General features: G+C 36.3%; 1 long non-coding RNA gene across 1 annotated transcript; it reads right to left on the bottom strand.

The window, feature by feature from the left end:
* Nucleotides 1-5896: 5896 nt before the first annotated feature.
* Nucleotides 5897-7661, bottom strand: LOC145937496 (uncharacterized). Its single transcript, XR_014425568.1, has 3 exons — nucleotides 7539-7661; nucleotides 6758-7033; nucleotides 5897-6140 (listed from the first exon to the last, which is right to left on the bottom strand). It is a non-coding gene; the product is annotated as an uncharacterized LOC145937496 (long non-coding RNA).

Raw genomic sequence — 7661 nt, 5'->3', positions numbered from 1 at the left:
AATATTCTGGAAACCACGTGGTAAGCTAATATTTCTAAAATTGCAAGAGAATTTATTAGTTATTATTGTTAAGTGATTCAAAAATGCGTAGACGTAGTTTCCGAAATAGATTCTTGTATTTCGCGGGTTCCTGGGCAGAAGGGAGGCTCGTGTTGTAAAGAAATATCTTGAGCACCTACCTTATTTAATTTCCAAGGAATGGACAACGACTGGATGGCGATGATCCGGGGTACCCGCGTTGTAGAGGGTGTACAGAATGCCAGACCTTTCTGCAGATACCTTGTACGGCGTGGATCGTTGTCCGGGATGTCGTTCAATGGCACCTTGGAATTCTTGATTTCGATCGCGTGCAATTGCGTAGGCCACTCCCGTAATTTAACGTCCGCGTGATTATTATTATTATTATTAATGCTAAAAGGCACGGAGTCGCCGAACAATCTATCGTATTCCGCGTCGTTATGATAGTCGATTCCAATGAAATTAGAGAGACCACGTGTTGATTCAGTGCGATGTAGTCGTGCTGTTATACGCCGTAGTTGATTCTTTCTTCCTGCACGGCGTGTTTTAGGCATTATAAAATTTAAACATTCTGAACGTCGTTTCGCTTCTGCAATAACTAACGTGCGGCGGTCCTCACTGTTCGTTGTTGCTTTCGGCGAGAGATTATGAGCGGTTCGTCCTCTCTGAATAATCACTACGAGGTTCAGGAAATATTTCTATGTTATAGAATAGTAATTTGTTAGGAATGGATTATTTGACGCGTGTTTTAGGCATTGTAAAATTTAAACGTTCTGAACGTCGTTTCGCTTCTGCAATAATTAACGTGCGGCGGTCCTCACTGTTTGTTGTTGCTTTCGGCGAGAGATTATGAGCGGTTCGTCCTCTCTGAATAATCACTACGAGGTTCAGAAAATATTTCTATGTTATAGAATAATAATTTGTTAGGAATGGATTATTCGACGTGTGCAGGCGAGAGAATTCGAGATGCGTTGTAGAAATAATATAGGCTTGGAGATACACGAGGTTGGAACTAATTTAGAATGAATTTAGAATATATATATATATAACACTTTTATTCTAGTATAACACTACGAGTAATACAAAGTATCTAAGTTAAATTTTAGAGTTAGAATCTTAGAGTTAGAGTCTTAGAATTAGAATTAGAATCTTAGAGTTAGAATTTGAATTTTAGAATTCGGAGAGAGTCTTAAAGGTGACTGCTCTGCTTGACGGCGCGATTAGAACTGAGCTCCTCTGGGCTCGCTCTGAGGTCCTTCGGTTTTCGGCAGCTCGGTTGCGGCGGCCGAGAGTGGGGGAACTCTCTAGAGTAGGGAGTTGCCGTGGTAGGGAAGTTCCCAGGTGCTGCGGAGCGCCGCGCTCAGGCACTAGGCGGAGTTAGATGTCATGGCCGGCATTGGCGCGCATTTCAAACGGTGTTATAAGAACTTAGAATTATTTTGCATAGGAGTGAAAAATTTAAGTAGCCGGACGTGACATCGTTAAGCGAAATACCAGAGGTGGTTCTTGCCGACGCGTCAAATACGACTCGCAACTTCGTAGTTAGGCTTGATTCGCGAATCACGCCGTGATGCGGTAAATATATTGGATTTGATGCGACATCGTTCTCGTCAACCGCAGACATGTGATTCAAATCAATATATTCGCGCATAAATTCACAATATTGTTTACGAAATTCTGAACGTCCTTGGAGTTTGCGTTCTAAATGATTAAATCGTTTCACGGCGATATCTCTCGAACGACCCAACTGATCCTTGTTTTCCCGAAAGGGCAATCGAACTACAAATCGTCCGGACGCGTCTCGACCGGTGGTATTTACAAAATAATTCTCGCAGCATTGTTCTTCCTTTGATAATAGCGTGTTATTGCTTTTGTATTCTTCTAATTCCCAGAATCTCTTGATAGTCTCATCGATAGACAATTGCTGCGTCAACAGACACGTATGGTTGCTTGAAACTTGACGATTGGTCGATTGATAATTAGGTGCTGCGGTACCGGACCTGCCATTATCCACCCGAACTTTGTCTTTTGCAATGCAAGCAAATCGTCGCCTAGCTCGATCTTACCGTTATCCAGTAACTGAAAAAAGAATTCGCTTCCGATGAGCGCGTCAATATGACCGGGATTAAAGTACAATGGATCTGCCAACTTTAAATTTTTCGGGATTTTAAATTGAAATTCAGATACTTCGACCGTGAATGAAGGCAGTTTCTTTGTGATCTTTGGAACAACCAGACAATAAGAATTTAACTCAAAATTTGACGTACGCGATTTCAGTGAGACCCTGCAACCGTGAGTTATGACGCAACTCATACCATTCAATCCGCTTATATTTTCCCGATTGTTTTCCAATTTTATATTCAAGCGTTTACATGCTGCTGCCGTTATAAAGTTAAGCTCGCTAGCGCTATCCAACAATACCCGCAATGGAGATTCGCCGACATTCGTCTTTACGTTTACGATAGCCGTTGCCATCAAGATGCGCTTACGCTCGCAGTCGATTCGGGTATGATGACTCGATGATTCGATGTCGCCCGTTGTTGCTCCTCTCACGGCGTCCGTCATTGAGCAGAGGGTCGTGCTGGTGGATGCTTCCTCCGGATTCTCTGTCGAACTCCTCGGTGGGTTTGTTGGCGGGTTCCTGGTCGGGCCTCTCAGGTGACACAGCGTGTTGTGCCGCTCGCCGCATTCCTTGCAAGAGCCATACCTGCAAGATCTGGAATAGTGATCTGATCGAAAACAATTTAAACATAATTTTAGTCTTTTTATTTCTTTGATTCTGTCGTCGACAGCCAAACTCAAAAATTTCTTGCAGCTATAGAGAAGGTGATGTCCTTGACACAGATAGCATCTTTTCTCCGGAGTTGTCGTTGCCAGCGTCGCCCTGCCTCGCGACCTCGTATTCGAACCTCGCTGCTTGTTCGAAGCCTCCCTGTCGCCGACCCCGCTCCTCGATCCATTGATACTGCCGTCCGTTGCCGATCGCCGCAACATCTGACTCTGCCGCTGCAGAAACTCCATCATGGTCGTCGTCGTGATGTCCTCTTTGCTTTCGATGTGCTCCTCCCATCGCCTTCTGGTAACGTTGTCCAGATTTTTCTCGATAACGTATATGATTAATTCGCCCCACGAGTCCGTGGGGAGCTTCATTGATTGCAGCACTCGTATATGTTTCTGTATGTGATCGACGAGTTCCTGAATTGCGCTTGCAGATTCTTGTTTGATTCGCGGCAACTCGTCAATTAGGCATTGTATGTGTCGTCTTTTTATCCCTCTTTCGTCGTCATACCTCCTTTTTAATAGATCCCAGGCGATGACGTAATTGTGTTCAGAGATGTCAATCGCCTCGATTATTTTTGCCGCTGAACCGCTCAGAGATCCGACTAAATACTGGTGTTTCTGCACACCAGACAGCTCGCTATCGTGAATCAGCGTTTTGAATGTATCTGCATACCTCTTCCAATCCTCCACATTTCCGTCAAACGTCGGCAGCTTGATTAACGGTAATTTTACTTGAGCTTCTCGTACGGACGCGCTCGACCGCGTGCTCAATCTCTCTAGCAGTTGACCTTGTTGTTCCATGGTCCTAACTAGCGTATCATTGTCATTACGCTCAGTTAATTTCTGCATTAAAATCACCTGCTGCTCCAGAAATTGTTTCATCGTTGCATCATCAGTCCCGCTGCTTGCGCTGCCGCTTGACGGTCCTGCTGGAGATGGTTTGGTTCTTCCTAGTAACTGCAATAAATCTGCCTTTATGCTATAATAACGCTCGTCGAATTCGGCGTCCTCTGCTTCATCCCTTGAATCGGGCTCGTCTTGTAGTATAAAAAGTTGCTGTGATATATTGTGCGCCTTGGTGTGTATTTCCTCTAAGGACTGAAGTCGCGCTGTCAATTCCTCTGGTGTCAAGTTCGCATCTTTCTTGACCTTATTGATGAAATTTTTAATATTAGTCAATTTTCCCTTTAGATGAATCCGTTGTTTGCGAAGAATTTCGATGCTCATTTTGCTTATTGGATTGACTGCACTCGTTAATTATTACTTCACTGCGTTTCTGTATCACCGAAATCTCGGAATGATTGAGGACGATGAACACGACTGTCACGTCGCGATCACGTGAGTAAACACCTGCCGCGATCACTTGAGAAAAGGACACGTCGCGATCCCGTGAACAATCACCTGTTGTGATCACTCGAGAAAATACACGTCGCGATCACGTGAACAATCACACGTCGCGATCACGTGGGCAATCAATGATCAGAAAGACCGATCAAATGTACCACAGCTACAGCTAATTTCAATATTCTAAAATGTTCTCGTGTTAATAATTATATTGTTCAAGTCAATTATAAATTTACTAGTTGTCGTTAAAAATATTGTTTTTCGACCAACGTGTCTCTAACGCACTCAATCGATCGCGGCGATCACCTGCTCCGATACGCGCACTCATCCGGCTCGAAGGACCATTTTGTTTAATGCAAATTCTCGCGAAGATGTTTTAATTGAGATGGATTCAGTTTAGTATGCGAGATTATATAATTGCTGATTTATTTTAAGTTGAACAATATGAGTGCTGCGATGGGTGGCAAAACACCGCACGAATCACCGCTTAGTCTATAATATTACAAACTTGTCAATATAATTTCTCGAATAAATTCGCGTCACAATTAGTTCAACTAATCAATTATATAATTAACTTCCACGACAGCGGAGAATAAATTTCACGATAGCGAATATAATTTTGGCTTCACACTACAGCGATTCTGAGCGACTTCTCTTTCTCTAGACGTCTCGACACACACACACAATTCTCAACTTGTTCCCCTTTATAATTCTTCCGTACTAAGGGATCTCTCCCACCCTACCTGTAGTGAGCGCGTGATTCACAGGTGATCGTCGCATGGTATATCGAATGATTGTAATTTCAGCTCTATGTTCCAACAGTATGTATTTTTAAGAAATTGGGAAATATTAGATATTTTGAGATTGTAAGTAAATTATTAATCAAAATATTAGTTAATTAGTAATGTATTATATATCTTATCGTATCTTATCGCATCTGTTACAAGGTAAAAGTAATCACTAAATAATAAATAATAATATTTAACAATAATTAATAAATATTTTTCATAAAATTTATTATTAATACACACTCAAAGTTGTACTTCTTTTTTTGAGGTAATACATTATAGGGATTTTGTTATAACAATATCTTATAAAATATAATTTATTTGTTATACCTATCACATAACAATGCATTTTAACTTTTTCTTAATACAGTCTTATCACTTGTATCACAGTTTTATATAGCACTTTAAGGAAAGAATCTTTTTTAATATTATAATAGTTTGCAGATTTAACAACAGAAAATATTGTACTACATTGTACTGTTTAACATACATAAAAATCTTATCTGGTATAAAATTTTTCTATTAACTGTAATACATTTTGTAATCTTATATCTATTACAACAATCTCTTCATAATACTGTAAATTCTTTCATAGTTTGGAATATTACCGGAATCTTTTTTTCAAAACTAAATTATTGCTTAACATACTAATAAAAAAGACTAAAAGTTTAGCCACATATATTATAACAAAATTTGCATATAAATGTACTTAAACTGTATTTTCTTAGTTATATTTTAAAACCAAATTACAAGAAACTTAATTTTATCATGTTAATTGTATAAAATTTATGCAAAAAACTCTTTTATTAAGCACGTTAATATATTTAAAAATAAAATAAAAATTTATAAATTTTTTATCTAAATATTTTTGATTTAAGTAATTTTATACTTCTAGTTATTATTATTTTGAGAATATTTAATAATAATTTATATTTAAATTTATATTAAAAATATTTCTGGGAAGATAATATATTATAAAAATTAATTAAATCTTTGGAATTTTTGTTTTACCACTTATAATATTATGAAGCCATGTCTTTATCTGCGGCACTGTGCGTTTTTGTAGACATGAATGTTTTTGTCTTAAAGTCTCAATATCTCTTCCAGATGGTAAGCGTGATTTTTCTATTTCTTGAGAAAAATCTGTTAATATTATTTGAATTTCTTTTTGCGTCCATCGCTTCCTTTTAGTTGGCCCAAATGGTGATGCTAGCAATTATATTATTAATTTATTGAATAACTTAGTACAACTAATTATTATATAAGAAACATATGTATAATTTATAAAATAAAATATTAGTAATATAAAATGTTTTCTTAATATGCAGTCCAAAATCAAATGCAGGAAAGATTATTAGCACATTCTTGAAATCATTTTAAAATAAAAATCTTATGATATTAAAATCTTTAGGCTAAAATAGTTTTTAAATGAGAAGCATTTAAAGTCATTCAATCATCTTTACTATTGTACGATGTACAGTTGACTGAATAGCGCAATGACTAGCTAACTTTTAATGTTTTAAAACTTATTATAGCCTCGATATTTTGTTATAGGATTTTCATCTCAAAATGATTTCAAGAATATGCTAGTAACATTTGATACGTTTACTCTGGGACACTTTGCATATTAAAATAATGTTAAAGTTATTAGTTAAGATAAATATTAAAGAAAAAGTTATCATTTTAGTAATTGTAATAATTACAGTTACTATTTTTTTATAGAAAGAGAGCTATTATATATTATTAATATATTATAAATGTAACAGAAATTACAAAATAAAAATTTTATTATATAATGCAAAAAATTATTTAAAATATATGCTTACTGCTTCGTTTTTTCTTAGGTGTTTTTGATGATGGTATATTATTGTTAATTTCAATATCATCAAAATGAGAGGATTCAGATGAGTCATTTAAATTCTCAGAAATAAGATTTTGCTCAATTTCTCCATCTTCATTGTCATTTTCCTCATTAAAAATAGCTAGATTTAGAAGTCGGGAGAATCTTGGAATATCTAATTCAGGAATTGACTGTCGATAATGCGATTTGTGTATGCTTTTATCATGACCCATAAAGTTTGCCAACTCTGTAACTTCCGATTCTGAAAGATTAAGTGTGATGCATTTTGTGGCAATATGTTTTCGTAGTTTGGTGCCTCGTAAAGTAAGAGGTTTTGCTGCTCCACATTTTGAAGAATAGTCTCGCATAAGAATGCACGCTTTCAAATGCTTATATCGATGTTTATCGTATCCAGGAATGCCAAAAAGGTAAGGGTTTTCTGATTTTATTTTTGCATTTAATCTATGTTGCAGTAATAATTCGATGCAATCTTGTAATTGTGAATGCAACAATACGGGAACTGTACGACCTAGTTTACCTCTAATATCAAATGTAACGAATTTTTTAATAGCCTAATGCAACAAACAGAAAAAAATACATAAAAGAAAAATTATTATAGAATAAATATAATAAAAGTATTTTAAATTTTATGCATTAAAATTAATAAAATATAAATAATTTAAAGGAAGAAAAATATAAATTATTAGATATAAAATATATTTTAACGCAATAATTTATTTATTTAATAATTATTAAAATAATATTACCTCTTTTCCAGCCTCTGATAATGAACTGTACACTTCGGAATCTGTGTGTTCTCCTACACTTTTATAACATTTGTAATCTTCTATTAGAACTTTTTCTATTTCACCTGCTCTTCTTCTGTTATA

This window comes from Prenolepis imparis, unplaced genomic scaffold, assembly GCF_030444845.1.
Source record: "Prenolepis imparis isolate NDT839.2.m4 unplaced genomic scaffold, iyPreImpa1.0 SCAF_6, whole genome shotgun sequence".
Classification (NCBI taxonomy): domain Eukaryota; kingdom Metazoa; phylum Arthropoda; class Insecta; order Hymenoptera; family Formicidae; genus Prenolepis; species Prenolepis imparis.
This window is presented reverse-complemented; position numbering and strand designations above follow the sequence as displayed.